Genomic DNA, 13,975 nt, shown 5'->3' with positions numbered 1-13,975 from the left:
GCCTCACATAGAAACATAGAAAATAGGTGCAGGAGTAGGCCATACGGCCCTTCGAGCCTGCACCGCTATTCAGTATGATCATGGCTGATCATCCAACTCAGAACCCTGTACCTGCCTTCCCTCCATACCCCCTGATCCCTTTAGCCACAAGGGCCATATCTAACTCCCTCTTAAATATAGCCAATGAACTGGCCTCAACTGTTTCCTGTGGCAGAGAATTCCACAGATTCACCACTGTCTGTGTGAAGAAGTTTTTCCTAATCTTGGTCCTAAAAGGCTTCCCCTTTATCCTCAAACTGTGACCCCTCGTTCTGGAACTGTGACCCCTCATTCTGGAGTTGTATTGTTCTCACAGTACAACATGGTGGGTATTTCCAGCACTTTGACTCAGACTTCAAGGGACGACGAACAAAACCACAGTTGACAGTGACAAAGAGTCGTATAGATATGGAAATGGAAGCTGAATTTGAGGAGAATCCAAGACAAGCCCACTGCTACCGCTGGACCATAGTGCTTACCGGGAGTGCATCTGGAAAAGGCACTAACTTGGGGCCTGTGTTTTATACAGCAACAAAATGTAGAGCTACATACAGAGGAGAATTGCTTTTCATATGTCTGATTAACATTCACTTCTGCTTTCAGTGAATACACGTCTGTGTACAATTCCCTGTGTCTGAAGCTGCTAATGCAAGGGAAGTGAATATTCACTCCAACATTGATAGCCTGGGCATTTCATTCAGCTTGTTTTAAAACAAAATCTGGAAATTAAAATCTGCTATCAGTGAAGAAAAACTAGTAAAATTTTGCAACACACACAGAAAACTGGAGAAACTCAGCAGGTCAGGCAGCGTCTATGGAAAAAAAGTAGAGTCAGTGTTTCGGACTGAGACTCTTCGGCAGGACGAAGGGTCTGGGCCCGAAATATTGACTGTACTCTCAGCATCTGCAGTTTTTCTCTTGCTAGGAAAATTTTGCCTAGTTTATTAATGAAAATCAGACATCCTTACAACTCTTGCACTTTATTTGATTTCACTTCAGCTATAATGAGGAATAAATAAATACTGGGTTGGCATAAAAGAAACCTCTGCAGAATGAAAAGGTTAGTGTGCTAGAGCTGCTTGGATGTTAGTACTGAGACCTGATGTAGCTGAATGAATTGTCATCTTGAGCTAAAGCACACAGATAATCAATCTCTGAATTCAGTCTTGTTGGGATATCTGTGCTGAATGGGAGGCGTACAGTGTCCTAAAGTTTCCACATGTAGTGAGTTCAGTGACTTGTGCTCTGAAAACAGCCCAGATAGTAAGGGTTGAATATCCCACTGCAACCAATTTAGTTTTCCAGAAGTCTTGGGCCAATAATTCTGAACATCCCAAGATTCTGGCAGTGAAGTCAATCGATAGTGACATGACGAGGAGGCAAATGGATTAATAAGGATCCTGGTGCAGAATAAGATCAACAGTCCACTTGCTCAGCAACCGAGATTTATGACAAAAAGAGGAATGGAGAAAAAAAAATGAATTTGAGTCCAGCTGGGCACTTGAAAACATTGAGGGAGGGAAACATTGAATGAAGACTAAGAAAATCAACTGAAAAAAGATTCAAAGTATATTTATTATCAAATACAGCTCTATGTGGTATACAACTCTGAGAGAGAAAAAAATTGCATTATTTAAAAAAAGAAAAAGTGATGACCTGCAGGTGTGAAATTCTGGAGCTTCAATTGTTCCTTTTCAGGCCTTGGAGTTTAATTTGCATTTCAGGAACAGAAGTATAAGTATTGTGATTAAATGCATTCAGTATTCTGGTAAACACCTGTTCTGAGCTGAGTTCATTTTAATAATATAAACTAAGTAATTTGCTGAAAGTTTTGCAGATGTTATTAATGGAGCTGTACAAATCATTTATCAGTAATAATACTACTCACATGGTGTCTCTCACACTGTTTGATTGGGGTTTTTCCAAGATATATTGATGCATGCAATTTCCATGTACTGTATGTTCATTTTCTGAGCAAATTTTAAGTTATTGGAATGCAGGATTCAGGGCAACTTCTATTTTATAGTCGCAGATCTGCTTTAATATATGAGAGAATCTGTTTGGGACATTTGGAACCAAATTCAAGAGGATGGTGTGGTCCATTAGGAAACAAGTCTTGACATTTTTAGCTCCTATTTACAAAATCAATATAGAGTCACGGAGTTGCCTACTTGTACTAATCCTTCTTGTCTTCAATTATTCCAAATCTTATGGCCTGCTAGTTCAAGATGACTCTTAAATATTGCTGCTGCTGTTGCCTTCCTCGCCAGCTCATTTGAGATACCTCTTTGTGTGAAAAATTTACCCCAGATCTCCCTTAAAACTCCTCCTTTTCATCTTAAATTTATGCCCTCTAGTGTCTCCAGAAGAACCTTCCCATTTGTTTTGCCAGATTACCATCTCTGGTGGGGGGCTTTCCTATGTCAAAACTCAGCAGATGTGAAGTGACTTCCTATTTAAATTATTGGCTGTAAATGGCCCTTAAATGGCCCTGTAAGTGCTAGCAAATCCTTGCACAAATAGGTTTCATGTGAGCACTCACTTGGGAGATCATTTCTCTTGTAGGTCTCAATTGAATTATAGTGGTTGATTTGAATGGAGTTACAACTACTAACAATACACTCGTGTGGCAACACAATTACACTGGTTATTCATTTGTAACAAGAGTGAATTTGTAACAATAGAATGGGAGGGTATGCCCACAATCGACGAATATAATGCAACAAGGTCAAAGATAACTAAAGTAAAGCACATTGAAAATGTGGATTCTCAAAACTTTTACATTCTAGGCCATAGAATGTAAAATATTGCATATTTTAGAACAATTACTGACTCATGGAGTAAAGGCAGAAATTACCAGACTTCAGATAAGTCAGAATGATGCATGTATTTTCTCTTCTCTGTCCTCTCATTTCTTTTCTTCCAACTTCTGATTACTTGGTGTGCTTTAAGGAGAATCTAAGAGAAGGAAGGGGAGGTAGAGAGGTTTAGGCAGGAAATTCAAAAATTTCAAACCATAGTCTTTGAAGTCAAATTGCCACTAGTGCAGGAATGGCTGTTGGAAACAGCAAGAAGTTGAGGGGTGCAGTCTCCAAGAGTGGAGCACATGACAGAAATAGAGAGGGCCAATTCCGTGGAAAGATTTGAAAATGAGGAAGAGGATTTTAAAATAGTGATGTTGCTGAAATAGGAGTTAATTTAGGTCAAAGAGAACAGTGTTGATATTGCACGGAACTTGCGAGGAGTAAAGTTTTGGATTGGTTCGTACATAGAGGAGGTAAGAAGTTGCACGATATTCTAAGGCTACAGAGGAGCATTTCAGTAGCTGATACCCACCTTTATGGATGTCGGTGGTAGATGAGTAGTAGTAGGTCTGGATATGCTTAATGTCACAGAGGTGGAAGTAATCAGTCAGCAGCTCAGCTCGATGTCATGCTGAGGGTGGGAGTAATTTGGTTCATCCTCTGGGGACTTTGCAGATAGACCATTGCAGTCAGTGACTAAGGAATGGACTTTATGACAGGAATTAAATTGATGGCTTTGAACTTTGCAATATAATTGGCTAAAATTTGCACACATTGGACACAAGATACTGGAAATCCAAACTAACACACACAAAATGCTGGAGGAACTCAGAAGGTTAGGCAGTATCTATGGAAAGGAATAAACAGTTGACTTTTCTGGCCAAGACCCCATAGTGGACACGTGGTATGGCAAATGCGAAAGAGTAGAGGAGTCAGTGGAAGTGGTTCTGAGGTACAACTCAGTGAAACACTTGTAGAGTCTATTTAGTTTTGATGAGTTTAAGGTGCAGAGTGCAGATGAAAAATAATAGGGGTCCAAGGAAGGTCCATAGCTAAAGAAGCAGGATGAGAATGGAGAAGATACCAAGGCAACAGCAGAATAGATGCAATGGAACCAGAAGAGGGCACTGCCACACAACTGGACAATGGAGTGGTGCACACAACACATCATTGTGATTTGCAAATAGATTTGAATTTAAAAAATAATATAGAGATAGACAAACAATATCAATAATTTAATAGAATATTTTATAATTCTCATTCAGAAATAGTTGTAGGTATAATTGATGTATAATTTATATTCTGCTTGTTGTCTGAACCTACATGCCTGTGATGCTGCTGCAAAGCAGGTTTTTCATTGTACCTGTACCTCACCATGCTTGTGCACATAACAATAAACTCAACATGATTTGAAATCCTAAAAGCTAAATAGAGATTTTAAGAACATTTTTACCATTAGTAAAAAAAAATGATAGCAGTTAAATACAGAGGAATCCCCAGGATTTGACAGCTGACATCTGAATTATTCTAAAGAAAAACATTTGTGCAGAAGAAGTAGATGCAGAGTCCTCAGATTCTGCAGCAGTGCCAGCAGCTTGGCAGGTGACCCCTCTCAGCAGAGGAAGGAAAAACATGGGGAATTACTTGTTAATTCATCTTCTATTTGGTGCAGGGGACATGTTTAAGTTCATTATTGGGGTAGTGTGAACAAGGCACTTTGAAAATTGTGATATACTTAGGCAGGATCAACATGGTTGACCTGTAGGAGAAATTATACTTAGCAAATCCAATGGATTCATCTGAAGGTGTAACTAGCAAGGGAAACCAATGGGGGCACAAGAGAATGCAAGTACTGGAATCTGGAGCAACACACAAAGCACTGGAGGAACACACTCAAAATGCTGGAGGAACTCAGCAAGTCAGGCCGCATCTATGGAAATGAATAAATAGAAATAGTCAATGTTTTGGGCTGAGACCCTTCTTCAGGACAGGAAAGGAAGTGGGGAGATGGCAGAATGAAAATGTTGGCGGGGGAGGGGAAGAAGAATAGCCATAAAGTGATAAGTGAAGCCAGGTGGGTAGGAAAGGTAAAGGTCTGGAGAGGAACAAATCTGATAGGAGAGGAGAGTGGATGATGGGAGAAAGGGAAGGAGGAGGGACATGGGGGGAGGTGATAGGCAGGTGAGGGGAAGAGGTAAGAGGTCAGAGCCGGGAATGGAAGAAGGAAGAGGAGGGAAAATTATTTTACCAGAAAGAGAAATCAATGTCCATGCCATCAGGTGGAGGCTACCAAGATGGAATATGAGGTGTTGCTCCTCTACCCTAAGAGTGGTCTCATCATGACAACAGAGGAGGACATAGAATGACGTGTCAGAACAGGAATGGGGATAGAAATTAAAAATGGTTAGCTAGCGGGTAAGTCCACTTTCGGTGGATGGCGCGGTGGTGCCCAACATAGCACTCCCCCAGTTTATGTACGGTCCTACCAATGCACAGGAGGCTGCTTTGTGAGCACCAGATACAATAGATAACCCAAAAAATTTGCAGGAAAGCAGTTTGGGGCCCTGAATGGAAGTGAATGGGCAGGTGTAGCATTTCTGTCGCTTGCAGGGTTAAGTGCCAGGAGGGAGATTAATGGAGAGGGATGAATGGACAAGGATATCACAGAGGGAGTGATACCTGGAGAAAGAGGAGCATGGAAGGGAGGTAAAGATGTGTTTAGTGGTAGAATCCCACTGAAGATGGCAGCAGTTGTGGAGAATGATCTGTTGGATGTAGGGGCTCATGGCATGGTAGATAAGGACACAAGGAACTCTAATCCTGTTAAGGCAGCATGAAGATGAGGTGAGCGCGGATGTCCGGGAAATGTAGGAGATGCGGGTGAGTATAGCCTCATTGGTGGAGGAAGAGAAACCCCATTCTTTGAAGAAGGAGGACAGGAGGACATCTCTGATGTCCTGGAAAGGAAAGCCGCAGCTTGGGGGCATATGTGGCAGAGACGAAGGAACTGAAAAAAGGGAATAGCATTTTTACAGGAGACGGGGTTGGAATAGATATAGTCAAGATAGCCCTGGGAATTGGTAGCCAGTTTAGACCATAAGACATAGAAGCAGAATTAGGCTATTTAGCCCATTGAGTCTGCTCTGTAATTCAAACATGGCTGATCCTTTTTTCCCCTCCTCAGCCCCACTCCCCAGCTTTTTCCTGTAACCTTTGATGTCCAATCAAGAATCGATCAAGTCCTGCCTTAAATGCACCCAATGACCTGGCTTCCACAGCTGCTTGTGCTAATAAATTCCACAAATTGACCACCCTTTGGGCTAAAGGCATTTCTCCCCATCTCTGTTTTAAATGGATGCTCCTCTATCCTGAGGCTGTGCCCCCTTGTCTAAGACTCCCCCACCATGGGAAACATTTTACCTAGCAGACCAGTAGGTCCACAGCAGATGCCATCTTGTTTGCTTGTCGCTCAACCCTGGAACATCTGAACAGCAAAGAAACATACATCAGGATGGTTATTGACTCAGCACTCAATACTACCGTCCCCTCAAAACCAATCAATAACCTCCAAGACCTTAGCCTCAATACCTCCTTGTGCAATTGGATCCTGGATTTCCTCATTTGCAAACCCAGTCAGTTCGGATCGGCAACATCTCCACAATCTCCATCAGCACAGGTGCACCACAAGGCTGTGTGCTTAGCATCCTGCTCTATTCGCTTTACACTTATGACTGTGGCTAAGCACAGCTCTAATGCCATATTCAAGTTTACTGATACTGTCGTAGGCTGAATTAAAGTCGGTGATGAATCAGCATATAGGAGGGGCATTGAAAATCTGGCTGAGTGGTGCCTTAACAACAACCTCTCACTTAATGTCAGCAAGACCAAGGAGCTGATTATTGACTGCAGGAGGAAGAAACTAGAGATGTGTTGCAGAGATTCATGAGTCAGTCCTCATCGGAGGATCAGAGTTGGAGAAGGTCAGCAACTTTAAATTCCTCAGTGTCATTATTTTGGAGGACCTGTTCTGGGCACAGCACATAAGTGCAATTATGAAGAATGCGCGGCAGTGCTTCTACTTCCATAGAAGTTTGTTGAGATTTAGCATGACTTCCAAATCTTGGACACACTTCTATGGATGTGTGGTGGAGAGTATATTGACTGGTTGCATCACAGTCTGGTATGGAAACAGCAATGCCCTTGAATGGAAAATCCTACAAAAAGTAGTAGATACAGCCCAGTCCATCAGAGGTAAAGCCCTCCCAATCATTGAGTACATCCTCATGAAACGCTGTCGCAGCAATGCAGCATCCATCATCAGGGCCCCCACCACCAAGACATGTTTTCTTCTCACTGCTGCCATCAGGAAGAAGGTACAAGGGCCTCAGGTTTCACACAACCAGGTTCAGGAACAGTTACTACCCCTGAACCATCAGGCTCTTAATCTAAAGGGGCTAACTTCACCCAACTTCACTTGCCCCATCATTGAAATGACTATTGAAACAACTAATGGATTCACTTTCAAGGACTCTTCATCTCATGTTCTCGATATTTATTGCTTATTTATTTATTATTATTCTTTCTTTCTTTTTGTATTTGCACAGTTTGTTGCCTTTTGAATGCCCAAATTGGTGTGGTCTTTCATTGATTCTGTTATGGCTATTGTTCTATTGATTTATTGAGTATGTCTGCAAGAAAATTAATCTCATGGTTGTATATGGTGACATGTAAGTACTTCGATAATAAATTTACTTTGAACTTTGATGCAAAGATTGGAGGGAAATGGTGGAGCAAGTGCTGGCAGGTGATAGGCGGATTCAGCTGTGAGGCTGATAGGCAGCTGAGGGAGGGGACAGTAAGAATGGTGCCAGAAGCTGGAGGTGGTGGATGAAGCTGGGAAAAGGACCAATGGGTGCAGTGCACTTGGATTTGTAACAGAAATCCACATAGGTTCCCTACTATCGTCTGCTACATAAGATGCCAGCACATAGGGCATATATTTGCATGGTTTCACAGTTGGTTAAAAGATAGAAAACAGGAATAACCATGTTATGTTCAGATTGACAATAAAATTACTGGTGGAATGCCATAGGCACAGTACAAGCCCTTTTCCAACATTACCTGAGAGGATTGTTCTGGATTTAGTTAGTTGCTTGCCCCACTGGCCATCACGTCTGCTTGCCCACCCAGCTGCACTGACTTTACTGGTGTGGAAGGATGCACAAGCCCCTCCATAGGACACAACAGGTGAAGAGCAGCAGGGTCCACCTGGTGAGTAGACATTTAGCTGCAGCTTCTTACTAGAGCAGAGCAACAGAATTCTTTCACAATTGGCCATTGCATTTAAACCACCTTAACACCTCTAGCACCTGAATAATTTTTGCTGTATCCTCAAAAGGTGTTTTTGGATTTTGACATAATATGATCATAAGGCATTTCTTCCTACATTTAAACCCTATCAGGTTCCATTTCCCTACACTAGCAACATCACCAATGGAGATCAGAAAAATCAATAATACTGGGCAATTGACCAACTCAAGATAATACTTCCTGAATAACACCTGTCAATATTGGTAAAATAGTCATCCTCATCAATACAGCAAGTGTAATCCCAGACAGCATCTTTTTATTTAATGATTTAACCTTATTAAGCCTTGACTTTCATTGTTCTTGCCTCACATTGTTTTCAAGGTTTCTGTCTGATTCCAATGGTTTTGGTTCTGCCAGAACAGAGCGAAACTGGTAACTCACAATGAACACCTCTCTGATGTGATGTTTGAATGCAGACATTAGTGCAGATGAATTCCATTTCTTAGTTGGATATCATGTGATAGATTGTAAGATGGTGAGTTAGGGCATTGTAGTTCTTCTGTAACAAACTTGTGTCTTTCTTTTACATTCAATCATAGAACTTATCTGCTGATATTGGAATCTCATAGCCACCAAATTTAAAGAGAAATTGACAACTTTGGAACTGATACAGAAATCAAATCCTGTTGCAAGAAACCAGGACATGAAATTTCTCGCAAGAATTTTTGACATTAAATGATTAATTTTATGGGTAAGTTTAAAAGTTCTTGTCTAAATTACTTTATCCTTTATGTAGCTTTTGCCAAAGCTATGTATTCAGCCTGATGTGAAATACCATGAGGAAAGAGCAAAAAGTTGTTTTGGCCAAAAGAAATGAGAAATTGCAACATTCAAATTGTTTGTTTTTCATTGAGTGTTTCCCAATATATATTTGTGCAAGCTATTACAGTTGAACTCTTAATTCGAAGAGTTGATTAAAAATTATAAATTTAATGTATGATCATTAGAGATTTGGAAGAATAAAGCAAGCAACATCTCCCAAGTTTATTGACAGTAGAGAAATTAAAAATAATGGGGATGTGAGAACTGCAACTGAATAAAAAAACTTTTCAAGTAGTTCTGAAGAAAGAATACCAATCTGAAACATTAACTCTCTCGTTTCCTGATATTCATCTCTGCATTTTCTGTTTCTATTTATTTTACCATTGATAACTTTTCTGTGAAACACTTCAAGGTGTTTTTCTATGTTAATATTGATTAATGTTGTTTTGTATGTTGTTATTATGTAATTGGGGTGATCAATGATATAATTTAATAAGCGGTAATTACCTTGCAACAAGGAATCAAAAAGGGTGAGTCTAGTTTAAATAGAACTAGGTTCTGTATTCCAGCAAAGAGAGGTGGATTGTGAAACTCTTGATACATAAGACTATAAAGTGATACTTCCTCATTTAAGAGGGATGAATAATATTTCATTAAAATTGGTCAGTACCATCTTGGAAGATACAGTGAAAAAAGTTATCATCTTCAGAGTGCATAACTTTACCAAAACACTGCAATGTTCTTTTGAGTTTTTTTGTTCCCTATCAACTGGGTTAGTGACTATTTTTTTGCTCTGTGCTTGTGAATTGGAAGTTGATAATAGCTGTGGTTTTGTTGTATCACATAGAACTTACAGCTAGTCAGTATTGGTTCAAATCTTACTCCAGACATGAGCGTATCATCTGGCTGGAGACTGTAGTACAGAACTGAGGGAGAACAGCAAGATGGAAAACACACTCTTCCTCTCAACATACAGACGCAGTTTGTACTCTGTTTCCAAAATTCAGCTTCAGTGAAATTTTATGAATGGAGCAGAATTTATTTCTGATATGTGTGGAGACAGAAAAGACTGCTGATGGGGGAGTCTGGAGCAAATAAACAAACTGCTGGAGGAGTGTGTAAGGATAAAGTCAAGCTTATTGTCATTCACAGGCGTAATGTAAACTTACTTACAGAAGCATCCCAGGCACATAGCATCAGATACACAATATTCACAAGGAAAACATTAAGTTAAACATCCCTAGAAGGAAATGGGTATATCTAAATATTTACAGATGTTGCCTGACCTACTGAGTTTCTCCAGCAGTACGATATTTGCTCTATATATTTATATGTTTATAGTGAGTAAACCAAGAATTTTCCTGTGTGTAGTTATAAAATATCTGATGGGGCCATACTACGAAAAGCAAAGAATTTTTCTCAGCTTTGTAGATCAGTTACTCCTTAGCCAATATTACTAAAATAGATTATCATGTCAATATCAATTACTACTGGTGAAACTTTGCTAACAGTGTTTTGATCATTGGGGAAGTAAAAATAATTTAGTTACAAAGGAGGTTCAAAGTTCCATCAATTGAAAAGAAGGGACTTAATACAGAGAGGTCTATTTCATTGGCAGAGAGATTAGTAACTAGTTATTGGGAGGTCAGAGAAGAGTAGATTTAAATTAGTTATTAAAAGGGTTAGAGAAGAGTTGAGAAAAGCTTTTCGCGTAAAAGGATGGGTGCCAAGCTCATTACTTGAAAGAGTGGTGGATGCAGAAGCCTTTGTCACATATGACCAGTACTTGGATGAACAGTTGATATCCATAGTCTATAGAACTATCTTTCTTGAAGATGGTCAGGATTATGGCACCTCTGAAATTCTCTAAAGCTTTAATTCTGAATCCAATAATGATGCATTGAATGAAAGACAGGTGTTCAGTTTACTAAGAGAATGTCCAAAAAAAAAGCAGCATACTTATTTATTTATTGAGCTACAGCATGGTATCGATGCTTCCGGTCCTTTAAGCCACGCTGCCCAGCCTAATCACGGGACAATTTACAATGACCAATTAACCCACCAACCAGTATGTTTTTGGACTGTGGGAGATAACCGCAGCACCCAGAGAAATCGCACACAGTCATGGGGAGAATGTACAGGCAGCGATGGGAATTGAACCCTGGTCACTGGTACCTGTGCTAACCACTATGCTATTGTGCTGCCCTCATATGTGGGAGCTTAAGTAAAAACAGAGAGTGCTGGAAACATACAGCAGGTCAGGTAACATGTGGAAAGTTAAGATGAGTTACTATTAGAGTTCAAAGACTCTTCAAAAGAACTGGGAAAGAAGGACCATCGGATAGTTTAAGATGCAGAGGGGTGTTCGGGATTTTGTTGGAGTTGGCAGAAGCTGTGAAGGATGATCCACGGGATAAGGAGGCTGGTGGATTGGAGGGTGATGGGCAGGAATATTGTATCCTTGCTCTGTCCAGGAGGAGAGGGGCTGAGAATTGGAGTGTGGGTGTTAGGTCTGTACTTCTGCAGAGCTAGAGACCAGTGGTAGAAATTTCAAAGGTTTTATTCAGCAACAAACAGTGTAGTTACATTTAATGAGCATTGTAATTCTTTCTTATTCAATAAACTAACAACAAAAAAAATTGTGTGCATCGATTTATACTCTTAATCAGCACTCCCCTTTTGTGTCTAGCTTGGTGTCTTACACATGCCTGTCCCTATGTGTTATCTGGTCCTCCAACCCACTCCTGCTCCTGGCTTGCTCCCTGCAGTTCGATCCACCCTGTAAGGTGCATCTGACCAGCCATCCCTTCATTAGATGCAGGACAAGGAAGTCACACTAGCAAGTAATATTAATCCTTTTAGTGGGAAAGAGATGAGATGTGATCAAGGGCTCTGCCCTTTATGGAAGGGAATTCAGGAAAAGGACATATGTCAGAGACATCTCTGTGGGAGGTCTCATTACTAGAGCAAAATATGATGGAGTAGAAGAACTGGGAGAATGGATTGAAGTTCTTACAGAAGGTAATCAAGATAGTAGAGGGAATTAATGTGTCTGGTTGGCTTGTCATTTGAGGTGGAGACAGAGAGGTTCAGAAAGGGAATGGAACTGAAAGATGGACCATATAAAAGTGAGAACATGCAGAAATTGACAGTAAAAACAATGAATATTTCAATTTATGTATGAAGGCAGGAATAAAGTTATTGATGTACTGGAAGAGAGTTGGGAAAGTGGGTCCAAGAAAGATAGAAACAAAAACTGTTCCATCTATCCACAAAAAGATGCCTGTAGCTTGGGTCCACACCAGTTTCCATAGCTACATGTTTGATTAGGAGGAACTGAGTAGAGTTGATGGAGCACTGGAATAAATTTTGTGATTATTCTGCACCTCTAGCAAAGCTTCAGTTCATTGAGACCATATTCTGTTGTGGCTTTAAGATTTTTCTTTGACCTGAATCATTATAATTCAGAATCCTTCCAAATTGCCATGGGGATCTCGATGAAGGTAAGACTTTCATCTGCTGCATCAACAGAACAACAAAATACCAAAGGCCCAGTCAAGACTTTCACCACAATATCAATACTTCGACACAAAAGCACAATTCCCATAGCAATCACTGCTGTGATACAAGGATGCAGGCCACCATTATTCTGGTTTTCTTCCATCAGGCTGGATTATGTTCTACAGAAAACGTGAATAATTTTTAATTGTTCAAGGTGCAGTTGGGGTCATCAGTATGAACACAAAGACATGATGGCTTCCAAACTGATGCCACTGTCCATAAAATTTCAGTAAGATTGTGGCTAGCTTGTTTGACTGTAATGATCATTCCATTTGTTGTGATAACCAAAAGCTACTGGAAACTTTAGTTAAATTTGATTCTTCATAGATTAGTCTTTGGAATTTTGAAGGAATTCTAGGAATGCTAGAACCTCTGGTGGATTATCCTAGATGATATGCTTCATGCTCCATGACGTTACAGTGAAGAGACTTGTCTTGAAGGATGCCAATGAAACTTAACCTTCCTGACATCCTGTCTTGTCTATCCCTTAATCAGAGGCCACCAGCACGCGCCCCCCGCCCCACAACTGAAACCTCTACCTCAGATTTAAAGTTTGCAGAATGTCAATTGATATGTGTGAAAACATCATTAGTTGGGGAATAGGGTATAGGAATATAGGAACAGACAGGTTGTGGTACAGCTTTATAAAACGTTAGTTAGGCCACAGCTGGAATATCATGTGTAGTTCTGGTAGTCATACTATAGGAAGGAATTGTTTGCACTGGAGAGTGCAGAGAAGATTCACCAGGATATTGCCTAGGATGGAGGCTTCAGTTGTGAGGAGAAACTGAATAGGCTGGGTTTGTTTTGCTTGAAGAAGATGGGCAGGTTGGGAGGGGTCTGTTTGAGAAACAGACAGAGTAGATAACGGGAAAATTTTTACTCACAGAATTATTAAAAGCTAGAAGACATAGGTTTAGGATAAAGGGGAAGAGGTTTACAGGGGATATGAAGATGGTTGGGTTCTGGTAGACACTGCCTGAGGGGCTGGTGGAGGTAAAGGCTCTCACAACATGGGAAATATCTAAAGAAATGTTTCTATTGCTAAGGCATTTACGACTATGGATTAAAAGCTGGTAAATAGATTTTTGTGAATGGATATTTGATGAACAGCAGCGACACAGAGGGCTGAAGGGCCTGTTACTGTGCTCTATGAATCTCTGCCATGCATTAACATATCCCATGTGTATGCACGAATCATCTCTAAAAACCTAGGCTGGAATTTTTAGACTATAATCTTAACCTACGGTTATATGGCCTTAAATCATTTTAGGGTTTTTCAAAGTCTTTGAAGGCGTCTTGAAGTGTTAATAACCTTTATAAACATGACAGGAAATTTCTGTACTACAGGCTCCCACAAACAAAAATGTTACAGTACCAGTAATCTGATGTTTTAGTATTATTGTTTGAGAAATAACTATTAGTGAGGACACTGACAA

The 13,975-nt window shown here is 40.3% G+C and overlaps 1 protein-coding gene across 6 annotated transcripts in view; it reads left to right on the top strand.

Annotated features, from left to right (window-relative positions):
* The window catches only part of LOC134358048 (ataxin-1-like), a 478,119-nt gene that overhangs the window by 110,744 nt on the left and 353,400 nt on the right, over window positions 1-13,975 (top strand). For all 6 annotated transcript variants that reach the window (XM_063069941.1, XM_063069934.1, XM_063069938.1 and 3 more), the window contains one exon: window positions 8,753-8,904. The gene's annotated coding sequence lies outside the window, so the exon portion shown is untranslated. The remainder of the gene's footprint in view (window positions 1-8,752; window positions 8,905-13,975) is intronic.

The sequence above is a fragment of the Mobula hypostoma genome, chromosome 17 (assembly GCF_963921235.1).
Source record: "Mobula hypostoma chromosome 17, sMobHyp1.1, whole genome shotgun sequence".
Taxonomy (NCBI): domain Eukaryota; kingdom Metazoa; phylum Chordata; class Chondrichthyes; order Myliobatiformes; family Myliobatidae; genus Mobula; species Mobula hypostoma.
Note: the sequence above shows the minus strand (reverse complement) of the source record. Positions and strands in the feature narration are given on the sequence as shown.